The sequence below is a fragment of the Bubalus kerabau genome, chromosome 7, assembly GCF_029407905.1.
Source record: "Bubalus kerabau isolate K-KA32 ecotype Philippines breed swamp buffalo chromosome 7, PCC_UOA_SB_1v2, whole genome shotgun sequence".
Lineage (NCBI taxonomy): Eukaryota > Metazoa > Chordata > Mammalia > Artiodactyla > Bovidae > Bubalus > Bubalus kerabau.
In genome coordinates, this window is record NC_073630.1 from 36,270,984 (window position 1) to 36,290,000 (window position 19,017).

Here is a 19,017-nt window from a genome sequence, read left to right on the forward strand (position 1 = left end):
CAGAAGATAAATGTAAACTAAATGACTGGTCTGAGTCATATGAACCAGATGGCAGCAATAATGGACGAGGACCATGTTGCCTGACATCCAGTATTCTGCATGTACAACTTACTTAATTTTACATCATAAAAATAATATATACTAGTTACAAAGAATATGAATTAATAAAATATTAGGAAATCCTCCCGTAATCCACCTAACCATTACTAGCCTCCTGCTGTTCCTCAAGCACATTAAGCAGGCTGCTGGACTGGACTGTAGTTTTGATGTCATTATTATAGGCTCTGGGACTTCCCTGGTGACTCAGACAGTGAAGAATCTGCCTGTAATGCAGGGGACATGGGTTCAATCCCTAGGTCAGGGAGATCCCCTGGAAGATGATATGGCAGGCAACCCATTCCAGTATTCTTGCCTGGGAAATCCTACAGACAGAGGAGACTGGGAGGCTACAGTCCATGGGGTTGCAAAGACTCAGACACAACTGAAGCAATGGTACACAGCGCACACACAGCATACTCTTTGAACACTCTCCTTGAGGCAGAGTTACATGATTCACTCCCATTCTTCAGATCACACTGGCTCAAATTTCCTTAACACAGTTCTTTCCTGGCTACTTGATATTAAAATGGAAACTCTCTCATGCTCCCATCACTGCTGCTGCTGCTGCTGCTGCTAAGTCGCTTCAGTCGTGGCCCACTCTGTGCGACCCCATAGACGGCAGCCCACCAGGCTTCCCGTCCCTGGGATTCTCCAGGCAAGAACACTGGAGTGGGTTGCCATTTCCTCCTCCAATGCATGAAAGTGAAAAGTGGAAGTGAAGTCGCTCAGTTGTGTCTGACTTTCAGCGACCCCATGAACTGCAGCCCACCAGGCTCCTCCGCCCATGGGGTTTTCCAGGTACTGAAGTGAGGTGCCATCACTATATATGTACTATGCTTTTTTCTTTTCTAGTTTCAGAGAAGAGAATGGCAACCCACTCCATGTTCTTGCCTGGAGAATCCCAGGGACAGGGGAACCTGGTGGGCTGCCGTCTATGGGGTCACACAGAGTTGGACACGACTGAAGTGACTTAGCAGCAGCAGCAGTTTTTTCATCACTCAATATTTTACATATTTATTTACTGTATGTCTCCTCTCACTATATTCCAATCACAATAAAACTTTGTCCACTTGATTCAACACTTTATCTCAATTCCTTGACAGATTCCTGACAAGTGGTAAATATCTATATCTATATATCTATATCTAAATAGATAGGTAGGGAGATAGATAGATTAATCTATTTATCTATTATATCACTAATCTGCACCACTCCCCCTGCAAAAATTTAACTTTAAATGTTTCTTCCACTCATGATCTGGGCAATATAAACTAAGAACATGAAGAACAAGAGGGGGAAGAAATTTCTAGAACCAGAGAAAGAGTATATTGTGTGGAGAGAACTGGACTAGAACTGGACTAGGCATCCTCAGTCTCAGGATGCCTCTAGGAACATACAGTGAAGCCATATAAAGAACAATAAATTAACTGCCCATGTAATAAGAGTAAATAAGGAGCAGTTACACACACTGACATGAAATCTACAGAAGAGGGTGGAAATATGTATTCTTTAAAAATATCTAAGAATAAGTTACCAAAATACACACTCAAGTAAAATTTGGCAGAATGTCATGTTTTACCACTGAGATAAGAAATAGAGTTTAAAAGGATGTTTTCTTAGAGAAAAGACAACTGACAATATAGACAGAAAAGATCAGAAAAACTAAAGAATATTATCTTTGCCTAAAAACAAAATCCAACAACAAAATGCAAAATATTTTAGGCTCAGTTCAGTCACTCAGTCATGTCTGATTCTTTGCGACCCCATGAACTGCAACACGCCAGGCCTCCATGTCCATCACCAACTCCCAGAGTATAACCAAACTCATGTCCATTGAGCCAGTGATGCTATCCAACCATCTCATCCTCTGTCATTCCCTTCTCCTTCTGCTCTCAATTTTTCCCAGCATTGGGGTCTTTTCCAATGAGTCAACTCTTAGCATCAGATGGCCAAAGTATTCGAGTTTCAGCTTCAACATCAGTCCTTTCAGTGAACACCCAGTCTGCTGTTCTATGTCCAGTTCTAACTGTTGCTTCCTGACCTGCATACAGATTTCTCAAGAGGCAGGTCAGGTGGTCTGGTATTCCCATAATTCTCTTTGATGGCAAGGTAGGTTAATACTCTTGACTTTAGGCCCAGCCTCTCCTTCAGGCAGTGGATTATTGGTCAATGTGTCCTGGGTACAAATACTAGTTTATATCTGGCCACTCCAGCTATCTGATTATTTATCGTCAATTACTGATCAACATCTGGATGCCTATCTATCTTGTCCACATGGTCCCTATATTATGCTATTATTGCCATGGTTTCTGAGTACTTTGGGCCACTGCGCTGACATTTCTGTTCATTATAATAACAAACTGGCTTCTGGCAGTTAAGTATCAAGATCTGTTATTGACTGATTAAGGGTAATTTTCTGTGAATTGTTCTAAGGGTAGCAAATTCCTTAACAGTATCTCCTTACTGACAGTTTTGGCCTGGAGAGGACAGCCACCACTGGCCTTTTCAGAGCTGATGGTTCTCCTCTCACCAGAACATTACTTACTGTTTTACTAAGTGGAGTGTTTGCTAGACCCTCTAGTGGCACAACACCCTTTGTGGGTTTTCCATCCATAGTGTATACATCATAGCCTGCTAATCATCTGAGCCTTTTCTTCCCTTTGTCTACAATGTGCCACAGCTACTGTGGTTTTTTCTCAAAGTGTCCAAGAATCAGCCTCATAGTGTGTCAGCTGCCAAGGTTTTAAATCTTATGGAACATGGATATGTTCCCAAATCAACACATTCTCTGTTATACAACATTTTATTTTTCCTTATCCCCTTGAATTTAGTTTCATACAGCGTCTCCAGCCTGTAGGTTCTATAGTTTCTTGGGGTATAGACCCTTTTATCCATGAGAAGACTCTGATCTCCTAGTGAAGTTAAGTAATGATTTAGTCCTAGTTATTGGTTTAATGACAGGAGAGGAATTTTGGTCCTATGCTCGGGGGGATATGTGTTGACTTTTAAGCGCTGGTTTCTGCATCAATATCATCAAGCAAGAGGGTGGAAAATACTACTCTTTAACAACATGAAATGCTACCACTGAAAACTAAAAATGTTCTGGGGAATCTGGGTTGACTCAAAGCAGATGTCATCATCACACATTTCAGAGTCCAACGACCTTGATATAGTGGACCTGCTATGGCTGAAATTTCAACATTCTCTCATCTGCTACTACAACATAATTAAGTCCTGAGCACAACCTGCATGCAGCCTTCTTCCAGCTCAACCTGAGCTTATTCTATAGGATACCAAAATCTATTTATATGTTGTCAGAAAGGCTCTCTGGCTTTAGTGCTTAGCTTTCAGTTGGTGATTAATCACACTCAGACTTTCTTCCCATTTCTCCAACCATATCATCTACTCCCAGAAGTAGCCACCTGATATCACTGTCTTCATAATTATTATTTCTCCCATATTTCTCAAGCTCCAGATACAATGCACTCATAAATACATTCCCTTTCAGGATTATCCCATCCCACGTCATTACTAATTAAAGTTTAATAATTGCATTCTAATTGCATGTCAAAATCGTTCTGACCTCTACCAATTCACCAGTAATTGGGCTCTAAATGACTAGTGTTAATACAACTGTAAAACTCCATACTAAAATCTGGTTTTTTTTTTTTTTTTGACTTATTATAATTGCTTTTGGCTTCAATACCTACAGGTTAAGAAGAAGATAGTAGGTGGGGAAGTTGGTTTGCAATACTTTACAGCAGAAGATATAGCTAATCCAAAGGGAAATTTGGAAATTGAATGACCCTTCAAAGTTGTCTCAAATTTGGAGAAGGTGGCTAGGCTCTTTAATACCAGTGTTGACCAGTATTCCTGCCCTAGAAAGAAGACATTTCCTTGTGAGATCACCTTTGGCCACAAGCAATCACTGAAGGATAGGTTGAATGTGAACTCTAAGTCACTAAGACTCTCAGCATCTGGAGGAAGGAGTGCTTTATTACTGTTTTTATTATATATGTTTTAAAATATTTATTCATGAACATTCATACACATTTTTCATTCTTATGGTTTATACTCTGAAGACACCTTCTTTTCTTTTATTTAAATAAAATGATCAAATAATATGCTAAATTTCTTTCCATTTCAATATCTTTAAATGAGATACATGTTTTTCTTTTTTAAGCTCTACATTGTATAGGGTTAATAAATACACAGGCAGATAGGTGTTACGTTACTATTCATTAAGCTATTATTATTTATTTTCTTATCAAATTGTTTTCTGACTTAAAACAGATTTTAAGCATTTTGTATTGTTCACTGACTTTTAAAAATACATTTTTGTACCTCCCATTAGCTAAGAACGATAGTTATCATAGTCAATAGTCATCATTTAATTCCTAAAATGTCTTAAATGCTCTCAGTAGGATGCTTTAAATAATGCATTTTATTAAATAAAATATTCATGTCTTCTTTTGAAAAATATTTTGTTTTATCTTTTCCCCAAAAGATTAAACATTTTATGTCAGAGGTTTTAAACATGAAATTAACTGGGAAAGGATTAATAAAAGTCCAGTATTGCCTTTCTGGTTTAGTTATATTAGATATGAATTCTTCACCAATTTAATTAAATATGGTAAAATTTTAAATACCAGTCAAAATCATTCTCTGATCTTATTGGAATTTAAAAAAAATTCACATGCCATTTTATTCAGTGACATTAAAGAAGTCAGTTAATATAGTAGAGGCTTATTATAGTTTAGAATTGTAATCACTGTATTCTGACAATAGTTTAACATTAGTTCTTTGAGTACATAAAATAATGGTATCTTCCAACCATCTAATCCATCCGTAAGAGCCGTGTACTAATTGGTTACTATATGAAAGTCATGAAATAACCTGACTGCTGATTATATCACCATTGAAGACACTGTCATCGTTCTATGAGACTTCACTAACACATTACAAATTCTGATACATTAAGAATAATACTCAGTTCATTACTTCTTAATCTCCAGTGAACTTTTGGTAGGCACCATCAATTCATGCAAAATGCTGGGCTGGATGAAGCACAAGCTGGAATCAAGATTGACAGGAGAAATATCAATAACATCAGATACCCAGATGATACCACCCTTATGGCAGAAAGTGAAGAAGAACTAAACAGCCTCTTGATAAAACTGAAAGTGGAGAGTGAAAAAGCTAGCTTAAAACTCAACATCCAAAAAACAAAGTTCATGGCATCCGGTCCCATCACTTAATGGCAAACAGATGGGGAAACAACGGAAACAGTGAGAGACTTCATTTTTGGGAGTTCCAAAATCACTGCAGATGGTGACTGCAGCCATGGAATTAAAAGACACTTGCTCCTTGGAAGAAAGCTTATGACCAACCTAGACAGCATATTAAAAAGCAGAGACATTACTTTGCCAGCAAATGTCCATCTGGTCAAAGCTATGGTTTTTCCAATAGTCATGCATGGATGTGAGAGTTGGACTATAAACATAGTTGAATGCTGAAGAATTGATGCTTTTGAACTGTGGTGTTGGAGAAGACTCTTGAGAGTTCCTTGGACAGCAAGGAGAGCCAACCAATCCATCCTAAAGGAAATCAGTCCTGAATATTCATTGGAAGGACTGATGCTGAAGCTGAAACTCCAATACTTTGGCCACCTGAGGCAAAGAACTGACTCATTGAAAAAGACCCTGATGCTAGGAAAGATTGAAGGCAGGAGGAGAAGGGGATGACAGAGGATGAGATGGTTGGATGGCATCACTGACTTGATGGACATGAGTTTGAGTAAGCTCTGAGAGTTGGTGATGGACAGGGAAGCCTGGCAAGCTGCAGTCCATGAGGTTGCAAAGAGTCGGACATGACTGAGCAACTGAACTGAACTGAATCAATTCACTTTTACCTTTAAATCTTTCTCTTTCTTTTCCACCTGCCTGGCAAGATTTTATCCTCCAATGAAACAGGTATACTATTTCAAGTCTCACACTGCCAAAGTTTAGTCGCTCAGTCATGTCCAACTCTCTGTGACTCCAAAGATTGTAGCCCACCAGGCTTGTCTGTTCATGGAATTCTCCAGGCAAGAATATTGGAGTGGGTTGCCATTCCTTTCTCCAGGGAATTTTCCTGACCCAGGGATTGAACCCAGGTCTCCTGCATTGCAGGCAGATTCTTTACTATCTGAGCCACATCTAAGCATAATAGGAGGAAATCAAGGACCCAAGATGATTGAGGTTAACTAGATTTTAAAGATTACCAAAATCAATAGCTGCCGGGAGCCGGCATATTGTATATTGAGTGCATATTGCATATTGAATGCAGCACTTTCCACAGCATCATCTTTCAGGATCTGGAATAGCTCAATTAGAATTTTATCACTGCTGGGAGCCAGCGTGAGGAACTCCGCCCATGGCAAAGGTCATGAGGAAGGAGGCTTGGCATTCGCAAAGGCGGGATCCAGCCTCAGGAGTCCCCCTGGAAATTCTCAAGCATCTACCCCCAAAACCAGAGTCTGCCTACTTTCTGCTTTGTGCTTTCACCTACACCTCTGACTTTACAGGGGGCTGTCCCCCACTACCTCTCTCTGAAAAAAGAGTTAGCTTACAGCTCCAGTTAATAATTCCTGGGTGTGACAGTGTTTCAACCTACAAACTCCTTTGGAAATCCTCTAGCCTGCCTGAATAGGTTTTTCCGGCCACATGTGATTGTTCAGAGCCTCCCAACTGTGTGAGGCAAGAGATGTTCTAAACTGTCTAAACACAGATTACTTTGAGTAGTTAAAAGATTGATTAGAAATTGTATTGGTGAAGGGTTTTTCACTTGTTGGGCCAATGTTTGCTGCTAAGTCTCCATATCCCTTACCTACTGTGTCCTTGGCAGTGTATTGATTGATATAATGGGTGTATAGAAATGTAAGTAGTAGCCTCAATGTTTGTAACCTTGGACCCTTGAGTTAATTCTTTTCTTGATTGAGCCCACCTCACCTTTGCCCTATAGGAATGCAACTTTATCCAATGCTTTTTTGGAGGCTGGGGCCTGACTTTAGAATAATCACCTTTAGAGAAAAATAAGTTTCTTAAAATGTTAACAGGCCTCCTGGCCAGAAGATGATGTAAATCACCTAAACTTTTGCATATGATAAGTTTGAAAGCCTGGCTTCCATTAGGATCAGGAACTGCTGTCCTTGCATGACTCTACCCCTTCCCCCATTATCCTCTATGCACAACTTAAGGTATAAAACTACTTTGGAAAATAAAGTACACCCTTTTGTTCACCGAAATTTGGTCTCCCCATGTCGTTCTTTCTTTCACCTTCTGGCTGAACTTTTTCTCTGAGGCGGGGAAGCTCGTCAAGCCTACTAATTTTGTCTGGGCTTCTAAGATCTGACCGGGGAGGCCTTAGTGTCTCCTCTCCTTCGGGAGAACGGGAGGACGCCTGCGGCCTTCGTAGGTGACGTAAATTCCCTGCTTTGGAATTTTATTCAGCCTCTTTTCTTCACTGAATTTCTTCGCTGAGCTATCCTTATTTCTCCACTCTTTATATCCTTAATAAACGTTTAATTAAGCAGTTGTTTCCTGACCTTCACCGACACTGTCCCCACTTCGAATTCCCTGGATCCACCGGAGCTGGACCCCGGCAAATAGCTCTTCATATCAATGATTTAATAATTAAATCTCTTCTCAAACTTCTCACTTTTCCATATGTCCAAGTCATTAATACTATTCCAATTACTCACCAGTTACTCTTTTTTTGTTTGTTTTTGTTTTTTTAAATAGAACACAGACTGTAACTGTCTCTTATGGATATATACGTACATCTTAGAGAAATCTTTTCTCTCATCTTATAACAATAAAGAAACCTTCCTTTCAAAATTCAATTTTTCTTAACAGCTCATTATTTGATATCCAAATTTTACTATACTACATTACATTTCTTTCCATTAGCTCAATCACTTAATCATTCCTATGTCTTACAAATATAATTCAGGTATTCCCATTAAAATACACAAGTGCGTACACATGCACACTCAAAACAAACAATGAACTACATCTCTTGGTCCTGCTGCTGCTGCCGCTTGCCAAGTCGCTTCAGTCATGTCCGACTCTGTGTGACCCTACAGATGGCAGCCCACTAGGCTCCTCTTTCCCTGGGATTCTCAGGGCAAGAATACTGGAGTGGGTTGCCATTTCCTTCTCCAATGCATGAAAGTGAAAAGTGAAAATGAAGTCTTTCAGTTGTGCCCAACTCTTAGCGACCCCATGGACTACAGCCTACCAGGCCCCTCTGTCCATGGGCTTTTCCAGGCAAGAATACTGGAGTGGGTTGCCATTGCCTTCTCCACTAGCGTGTGAGATGAGTGCAATTGTGTGGTAGTTTGACCATTCTTTGGCATTGCCTTTCTTTGGGATTGGAATGAAAACTGAACTTTTACAGTCCTGTGGCCACTGCTTAGTCTTCCAAATTTGCTGGAATATTGAGTGCAGCACTTTCACAGCATCATTTCCCAGGATTTGAAATAGCTGAATTGGAATTCCATCACCTCCACTAGCTTTGTTCATAGTGATACCTTCTAAGGCCCACTTGACTTCACATTCCAGGATGTCTGGCTCTAGGTGAGTGATCACACCATCGTGATTATCTGGGTTGTGAAGATCTTTTTTGTACAGTTCTTCTGTGTATTCTTGCCACCTCTTCTTAATATCTTCTGCTTCTGTTAGGGCCATACCATTTCTGTCCTTTATCGAGCCCATCTTTGCATGAAATATTCCCTTGGTATCTCTAATTTTCTTGAAGAGATCTCCAGTCTTTCCCATTCTGTTGTTTTCCTCTATTTCTTTGCATTGATCGCTGAGGAAGGCTTTCTTATATCTCCTTGCTATTCTTTGGAACTCTGCATTCAGATGCTTATATCTTTCCTTTTCTCCTTTGCTTTTCACTTTTCTTCTTTTCACAGCTATTTGTAAGGCCTCCCCAGACAGCCATTTTGCTTTTTTGCATTTATTTTCCATGGGGATGGTCTTGATCACTACTCCTCAAATCTGCTGGTCTCTGTACACCTTCACTGTAAGAAATGATGCAAATATTTTATGGGTCAATTTCTTATCTTCCATTCATTTTTAACCTTACTACAATGTGCTCCCCCTCTTCTCCCAAGCTAATAAAAGTATGTTATTGTACCCCAATGTTCATTGCAGCACTGTTTATAATAGCCAGGACATGGAAGAAACCTATATGCCCATCAGCAGATGAATGGATAAGAAAGCTGTGGTACATATACACAATGGAATATTACTCAGCCATTAAAAAGAATACATTTGAATCAGATCTAATGAAGTGGATGAAACTGGGGCCTATTATACAGAGTGAAGTAAGCCAGAAAGAAAAACACCAATACAGTATACTTACGCATATATATGGAATTTAGAAAGATGGTAATGATAACCCTGTATGCGAGACAGCAAAAGAGACACAGATGTATAGAGAAGTCTTTTGGACTCTGTGTGTGTGTGTGGGGGGGGGGGATGATTTGGGAGAATGGCATTGAAACATGTATAATATCATATAAGAAACTAATCATGCATTGGGACGACCCAGAGGGATCATACGGGGAGGGAGGAGGGTTCAGGATGGGAAACACGTGTATACCTGTGGCAGATACATGTTGATATATGGCAAAACCAATAAAATATTGTAAAGTTAAAAAAAAAAATAAAATAAGAAAAATTAAAAAAAAAAAGAAAGAAACTAATTGCCACTCCAGGTTCGATGCAGGATACAGGATGCTTGGGGCTGGAACACTGGGATGACCCAGAGGGATGGTATGGGGAGGGAGGTAGGAGGGGGGTTCAGGATGGGGAACACGTGTACACCCATGGCAGATTCATGTTGATGTATGGCAAAACCAATACAATATTGTAAAGTAATTAGCCTCCAATTAAAATAAATAAATTTAAATTAAAAAAAAAGTACGTTATAAATTCACCCATACGTAGTTTAAAATACAGTAGATGCTTTTCAATTTTTATAATATCTCTCTTTAGCAATTAACTTACTTGATAACTGCTTTCCTTTATACATATTCTCTTACACTCTATGCATTACAGGTTCTACTTTTTTCCCTACATTCCTAGCCATTGTTTCTCATACATTTTTGCAGGTTTCTTGTTTTTCATAGTGCATTATGTGTTGAAGAGATTCATGTTTTGGTTTAAAGTAAAACAAATGTCAAAATAACAATAATAAGATCTAAAAATCATCATCATAAATTAATAAAATCAAAATAAACCAAAAAAAATAATAAAATAATAACATTGATAAATGTTTATCAAGCACTTATTCTGTGTAAGGAACTTTGCTAAGTTATTTTATACAAATTATCTTAATTGTAACAAGTCTATTATATAGATAATAGAGTCATCTGTATTTGGAGATGATGAAACTAAAGAGAGAGTATGACTGGTCAAGGTGAAACGATGCAGTTCCTGTCTTTCTTCTCATTCCCTGTAATCTCAACCATCTCCAGGTCACAGCTCTGAAAATTTATATCTTTTGTTCAGATTTCTCTATTAAATCCAACATGTACATTCAGATGTTTCTTAGGCCTCACTTAATGAACATTGCAAATCTAAACTGTGTTCACTCCATTTTTCAAGAGCATCTGCTTAGAATATCAAAGAGTATATGTAGATGCTCTAAACTAAATGGTGCATGTACTCAAGCCTAAAATACAGAGCATTATTCTGAGACAAAGGTCCCTCACATTTATGGATACAAATATGACTCCCTTACCTCCCTGACTCAGAGAAAACCATGTAGGTTTTGAAAGGAGGCAAGAAGCTATCCTTGGTAGCTCAGACGGTAAAGCATCTGCCTAAAATGTGGGAGACCAGGGTTCGATCCCTGAGTTGGGAGGATCCCCTGGAGAAGGAAATGGCACTCCACTCCAGTACCCTTGCCTGGAAAATCCCATGGACAGAGGAGCCTTGTAGGCTACAGTCCATGCGGTTGCAAAGAGTCGGACACGACTGAGCGACTTCACTCTCACTGTAAGAAGCTGTCTGTTCAGGGAATTCTGCAGTTGAGGTCCTAGAGCATGTCTGGAAGTGGGGACACAGGAACATCTTGCTCCTAGGGATTTCTTCCTACTGTTACAGTAAATCACTAACAACTGAGAAACTGTCCTGGAGCAGGTCTACAGCACAGACATGAAAGGGAGGAATGCAGTTTGATAACTTTATCATTCTGAAACACCAATCCATTCCTGAGCTGGTTTGTGAAGGCCTGTATTTGGGCCTTATTGCATTCCTTCCAGCCCAGGAGTATGTGGGCAAATGGCAGTCTGCATATCAACCATAGGATGTGTGGGAGTTGGAAAGGGGGGTTAGTGACTGAGCAATCTAATAATTTTCCTGCTTCAGGTATGAGTAAAGCAGGGGGAAAAAATCAAGGGACTTACTATCCCAGGACAAGTTTTGCTTAGATTTATAGACATAATAATCTGTGCCTTGGTTGTATAATATTTAGCTGCCAAAATGGTAAATGTCTTGCAGGATTTGCCTGTTTTTAATAGGAGACAATGAGTCATAAAGACTTTGGCTCATCTTTAATTTCAAAATGAATGAAACAAACTAATAGTATTACTAATTACATTGTGTAAAATGTAGTACTAAAATAGTTCCTTGTCATGATACTAATTAAGCATTTTTGCTATTTTATTTTTTGTAAAAATAATTTCCAGAAACAAACTTACTGATAACAGAGTAATACTGAATATGGAGATGACAAATAGATAGATATAGATGTAAATATACTTATGAAAAGTTAGCAGCAGTAGGGACCAAGTAACCTGCAGTTTCATCACTATGAAAACTTCTCTCTCATTTTTTTTTAATTCAGAGAAGCATTAATTTTTTCAATATTGCTCAAAAAAAAAAGCTTAAAATAACATAAAAAGAAAATCTATAAATTGTCACTCTCTAATATTATCTTTTTAAATGATAAATTCTCAAACTAATCCTGTGATTTGGATAGAAAATAGTTTCAGTTTGAATTTCCATATTTAAAAATACCTATGAGGCTGAGGCCATAATAATTTTTCATATTTTCCTTTGCCATTTTTTGATATTTTAAAGGACTCAGACCTAATTCCATATACATTTTATTTTTTTAATGGTACACATTTAATATTCTATTGCAAGTGTTTCAAGAGGATATCATTCAAAACCAAATTTTTAGCTGAAAGTAATTTTGCTGGAGTAAATTTTCTTTTTTATAGGTATATTATTCCTATACACCATTAATCATCACATTCTGATAACTAGAAATATATTTAAATTATTTTATAAAAATCATATTAACGTGGAATTTAACCACAAGATGAATATATTTTATATCATTTAGGCTTACTCTTGGCTATATCTTTGTTGTGTCCTTTTAAATCTCCAACTGCGTGAGTCAGAGAGCTTGGAAATCAATTTGATGTTAGCATAAACATATGATGGCCTTACCAAGAGAGAAAGGGTTCTTCTCTCATTGAAAAAGATAAAGCCCCAAATTCCCAGAGTCATTAATCATTTTGGGGTCTGACTTTACCAAAAAAAAAAGAAAAAGAGCTCTTATTTCATGAAAAACAATTTCCTCTCACTATTGTGTTGTAAGAAGGAGACTCTGCTGCTGCTATTGCTAAGTCACTTCAGTCGTGTCCGACTCTGTGCGACCCCATAGACGGCAGTCCACCAGGCTCCCCCTTCCTGGGGATTCTCCAGGCAAGAACACCGAAGTGGGTTGCCATTTCCAAGATGGAGACTCTGCAAAAAGCCAAATTGGTGCTGTAACATGCCCTGCCTATAGCTGGTATTCAAATCTTGTAAACTCACAGCTGATATCCAGAGTACTGTGTCAGCACGAAAATACCTTGTATGGACATAAGATTGAAGATGCTGACTTGGCTTAATGGTATGTCTTCAAACATCTTTATGACTTTGTGATTTTTGTCTCTCACATATAAAAGCACAATAAACATTTTTTTTTTTTATGGCTCCTAGTGTGAAGAATACTTTTTTTTCTTTTTTTAATTTTTTAACTTTACAATATTGTATTGGTTTTGCCATATATCAAAAAGAATCCGCCACAGGTATACATGTGTTCCCCATCCTGAACCCTTCTCCCTCTTCCCTCCCCATACCATCTCTCTGGGTCATCCCAGTGTACCAGCCCCAAGCATCCAGTATCGTGCATTGAACAATGCACATTTTACTAATCTCTAAAATGTATGTTTTTCCAATCTATAAGAAATCTCCAAACTCTAGGTATATGTTTCTGTGAGGAGCCTGATAAATGACAACTAATAAAAGATAAATGTAGAAAACAAAATAATTCATCAAACCATAGAACTATTATAATTTGTATTTTAAAAGTTTTCTAAGACTAAATATGTTTAAATTGAATTAAATTAATTCAAATGAGACTGGGAGGGCTTTTTCTTGCTTTGATTCCTAATTATCAACTCTAATGCATGTTACCATGGCATCCCAACGACTTCCAATGTGCCTGCCCAGTATACTTTTTTTTTTTAATTACAACAGCCATTGACTTTATTTCTTTTTAATTTTCATTATTAACTTTTTAACATAAGCATTTAATTTTTTCTAAGAGTTGTATTTTGTGTGCTATTTGTATACTGTTTTATTTATCCATTTTTGTTTTTGTTTAATGGCCACTTTTTATTTTTTGTTTTAATCTTCTTACATCATTCAGTTTTAAGTATTTCTTGAATATCAAGAAATCAAACTAATATCAAATATGCACTGGGGTCTAGTTCTTGTCTTGAAACTAGATTTTTTTTTAAATATGCTCTTTTCAATGTAAGCATATCTTTCAATTTTGTTTCATAAATATTTGGTTTTATCATTTATTTTGTGATTTCTTTTTAGTTCTATTTTATTTCTGTATGTTATCATTTGCTGAACTATACAAACTTTGTAGGCCCCCATTATCTACACTTAGATATACAACTTTCTTTAAAGTAGATTAAAATTTACCTCAACATTTTAAACCACACATTCACCAGAGACTTTCTTAAAAATATATTCAACCTACAGTTGAACTTTCTATCAGAACAATTTGTGTTTCTTCCTTTTGGAGCATATTTTATTTTCCAAATTCATCTATTCTTTCAAATCTCTCCATTAAAGAAAACACTAATTTTTTTTATAAGTAAACAATCATGCCATCTAAAAATGTGCCAGGGGTGGAGTAGGCCTGTACTCTCTTGGCAGGTGGCACCAAAATGTTAGCTGGAGCTAGTTAAAGTTTTGATGGTTTCACTGCTTCATTAGTCAATATATCTCCTCGATAAGCACATTAGTTTTATAGCACCTTTCCAGAAATTATGGATACAAAAATAAACTGAATAAAGAAAACTAGCATGAACTTTTTGGATCTTAATTTTTTCCAGAATCACTTCCATAGTTTTCATGTGGTTTACTACTATTGTAACAGTGAGAGTATCTGTACATTTTCTTTATATAAAAAAATGTCCAGTAAGGCTTCTCTTGATATCGTTAAATTCAGCTTCAAAATAAATCCATTATTTTACTTCCCCAATTTAGCTAATACAGTTAAAATATATAAAAATGGAGTTTAAATAAAAATAAAAATTATTGTAAAATAATGTTAAATAATTATGAATGTTTATATATTCTCAGATTTTTGTATAACTTTGGGTTACCACTGACAAGCTAATCTTAAAATATCAAACATCACAATGGAACCTACTGCACATGGTAAGTACATAGCTTGCTAAACATTCAATTTATATAAGTCTGACAGAACTCTTTGGATGTTTAATGTTTTCTGATATAGGCCGATTGATAATGTACTTGCATGTAGCAGCCATGCCAAAACACTGCACATTTTTCTAATTATTTTTTCTCAGTTTTTGAACTTATCTAGTCCTTGATGGGTAACGAGTAGTTTGACAACCAGCACTGATGTGCAGGCTACACATTTAGTCTTAATCACAATCTTGGTATCTCAAAAACATATCCTTTAACCAAGGAATTCATATAATTACCCAAAAGTGGGGCTATCAGTTCATGTGCAAGAAATCACGGGTCTTACTGCTAAGTCTCCACATCCCCTGCCCTTATACACATTAATGAATATATAGAAGAAATAAGTATTAACCTTTGATATAAATCATGTTAGACCTTAGGCCAAGTAAATTCTTTCCTTAATAAAACCCACTACACCCTCACCCTATAGGAATATAACTTTGTTTGGGTGGCATCTGTTTCAAGAATAATCACCCCTGGAAAAATAAGTGTTCTGGTTGACTGACTGCTGTCACAAGGAGAGGGTCATAAATTGTCAGCAGGCCCCCCTGGCCAGAAGATGACGTAACACCCCTAAGACCTCTGTATACACTTGTATGAAGCACCTGACTTTAATAAAAGTCAGACTGCTGTCCCCCTGTGACTTTTGTATAACATCTCAGTGTATAAAAACAGACTCTGGAAAATAAAGAAATGGGATCAGTTCCTCGAAAGACTGGTCTCCCCATGTCTCTCTCTCTCTCTCAACCTCTGGCTGAGTCTCCATCTGGAGCGCTGAACCTGCCATGCTTACTAATTATGCCTGGGCTTCTAAAATCCAACCAGGGAGGCCTCAGTATCTCCTCTCCTTCGGGAGAACGGAAGGACGTCTGCGGCCTACGTAAGTGGTGCAAGCTTCTTGTCTTGAAGTTTTATTGGTCTCCTGTGTAAACCAAGCTACTCAGCCTCTTTTCTCCACTGAATTTTCCTACTGAGCTATCCTCATTCTATTATTCTTTATATCTTTGATGAATAAATAAATAAAATAGGTCGCCGACGCCATCCCCGCTTCAAATACCCTGGATCAGCCGGGGCTGGACCCTGGCATGCTCCGTCACCCAGAAGCAGTTCACCTGGTAAAACTACAAAACAGCCTACTTCAGAATGATTTATGATGTTAGGAAGCAAAGAGAATTCCCTGAAAGCATAGGGAACTGCTCTAGAGCATTCACTCTTTGCCTTTAATGGGGTGATTATGTAATATTATGGAAAACAAGATGTTTTCAGAGGGAAAAGAGCAACCACTCAAAGTCTCAATATGATAATGAACAAAAGGTCTGACCTGGTACTGCCTGCAGAACAGAGGGAACTACAGTCAGTGTAAGCCAATATTCAGTGTGATCTCTCCCACAGAAAGGAAGTAAAGGCCCAGAATCCATGGTGGGAGTGGTTAAGAATGCCCCTCCCTACTATTATATCTAATAACCCACATAAAACATTTTTGCATTCAACTTCTGTGATCCTTCAGTTCAGTTCAGTTCAGTCATTCAGTTGCGTGCGACTCTTTGCGACCTCATGGACTGCAGCACTGCAGGCCTCCCTGTCCATCACCAACTCCTAGAGCTTACTCAAACTCCTGTACATTGAGTTGGTGATGCTATCCAACCATCTCATCCTCTGCCATCCCCTGCTCTTCCTGCCTTCAGTCTTTCCCAGCATCAGGGTCTTTTCAAATAAGTCAGTTCTTCACATCAGGTGGCCAAAGTGTTGGAGTTTTAGCTTCAACATCAGTCCTTTCAATGAATATTCAGGACTAATATCCTTTAGAATGGACGGGTTGGATCTCCTTGCAGTCCAAGGGACTCTCAAGAGTCTTCTCCAACGCCATAGTTCAAAAGCATCATTTCTTCAGTGTTCAGCTTTCTTTATAGTCCAACTCTCACATCCATACATAACTACTGGAAAAACCATAGCCTTGACTAGACAGACCTTTGTTGGCAAAGCAATGTCTCTGCTTTTTAATATGCTGTCTAGGTTGGTTATAACTTTCCTTCCAAGAGTAAGTGTCCTTTAATATCATGGGTGCAGTCACCATCTGCAGTGATTTTACAGCCCCCTAAAATAAAGTCTGCCAGTTTCCATTGTTTCTCCATCTATTTGCCATCAAGTGATGGGACCAGATGCCATGATCTTAGTTTTCTGAATGCTGAGTTTTAGGCCAACTTTTTCACTCTCCTCTTTCACTTTCATCAAGAGGCTCATCATTTTCTGCCATAAAGGTTGTGTCATCTGTGTATCCGAGGTTATTGATATTTCTCCCAGAAATCTTGATTCCAGTTTGTGCTTCATCCAGCCCAGCATTTATCATGATGTATTCTGCATATAAGTTAAATAAGCAGGGTGATATTATATAGCCTCAATGTACTCATTTTCCTATTTGGAACCAGTCTATTGTTCCATGTCCAGTTCTAACTGTTGCTTCCTGACTTAAAATATTTTTGCATTCAACTTCTGTGATTCTTAGTATCACTCTATTTATTCTCTAGGACCCAAAAAGAAATGCTTTCACCAGGAAACATAATTATGGGTTTATTTTATTGAAACCTAAGAGGTCCACTTCCTATTTGAAGCTTTGCTACTGAACTGAGTGGAGTTAATGTACTAGACAAAGGGATTGATGTTTATTACTAATGAAAAAATTAAGCTGTTCCTCCGCAGCAGTGTCAAGAACACATGTATTATTCTAATTATAAAGTGAGAGAGTTCTCTTAAGTGACTCCTATTTCCCATAGGAGATAACAGTGATCACCCTGGTAAACACAGGAGCATAGAAAATATGTGTCTCAGGGGAATGAAGATTCTCATTAAGTTAACCCTCCACATAAAAAAATCTCCAACCAGTTAATACACTTATGGAAGGTAAGAAAACATGCAATAAATGATATAAGAAGAAATACTAATTTACTACATAAAAGCAACCCTGCTTTATATTAATTTGCCATTTCCATTATTCTTCTACGTTATGTGTCTTCCATCCAAAACATCTGAGTTGACACTAAGGAGAAAAGGGGGAAAAGAAGTAGGTTGTACAAGTTATTCTCTATTTGTCTCTCCAGCTTCACTATCCCATCTATTTTATCTTGCTACAAACACTGAACATCTGGCTTCTAAGGGCTAACAACCAACAAAGCTGTGATTTCCATCTTCCAGGAGAGTTATCCAATAGAGAGCAATGGAAAGCATTCAAGGGCAGTTGGAGAGAAAAGTCAGGGTATTTATTACCTTGGTTCATTCGATTTCTGTTTGGTTGCACTCTGGCAGTGGTTGCTCACCAGTATTTTTTTTTTTATTATTGTTATTTTAACTAGCTACAGCCATAAGATGTAATAACCACTAGCTCTAAATCCGTACCAGCCTAGAGGTGATAACAGATGAATGCTGTTAATAGTCCTGTGGTGATTCACTATCCCTTACTAGTTTTCTCTAACCTTGTCTTTACCTCCATAGATAATGTTCCATGAAACCCTCTTCATTTATGCTTTTGAGATTGCCATCTGTTTCATGTGAGAATTCTAATCAAATGGACATTTTATGCTGTGATTAAAACAATATATTTATCTATACTAATTATAGTTTCTTCTATACAGAGGATAATTATTGCTATTAAAGATACAAGAAGGCAGAATCTAAGTTTTAAAATAAAAGAGAACTTTGAGACAAACAAATGAAAAATTATTTTCTACTTTGTATCTAGGTTAAAGTTATAAACACAAAAATCAGATCAGATCAGGTAAGAGCAGTCACTCAGTCGTGTCCTACTCTTTGCGACCCCATGGATTGCAGCACGCCAGGCCTTCCTGCCCATCACCAACTCCCGGAGTTCACTGAGACTCATGTCCATTGAGTCAGTGATGCCATCCAGCCATCTCATCCTCTGTCATCCCCTTCTCCTCTTGCCCCCAATCCCTCCCAGCATCAGAGTCTTTTCCAATGAGTCAACCCTTCACATGAGGTGGCCAAAGTACTGGAGTTTCAGCTTTAGCATCATTCCTTCCAAAGAAATCCCAGGGCTGATCTCCTTCAGAATGGACTGGTTGAA

The 19,017-nt window shown here is 37.9% G+C and overlaps 1 long non-coding RNA gene across 1 annotated transcript in view; it reads right to left on the bottom strand.

Moving 5' to 3' along the window:
* Positions 1–7,894: 7,894 nt before the first annotated feature.
* The window catches only part of LOC129657648 (uncharacterized), a 226,063-nt gene continuing 214,940 nt past the window's right edge, over positions 7,895–19,017 (bottom strand). The window contains exon 3 of the long non-coding RNA XR_008716933.1: positions 7,895–9,166. This is a non-coding gene — a long non-coding RNA (uncharacterized LOC129657648). The remainder of the gene's footprint in view (positions 9,167–19,017) is intronic.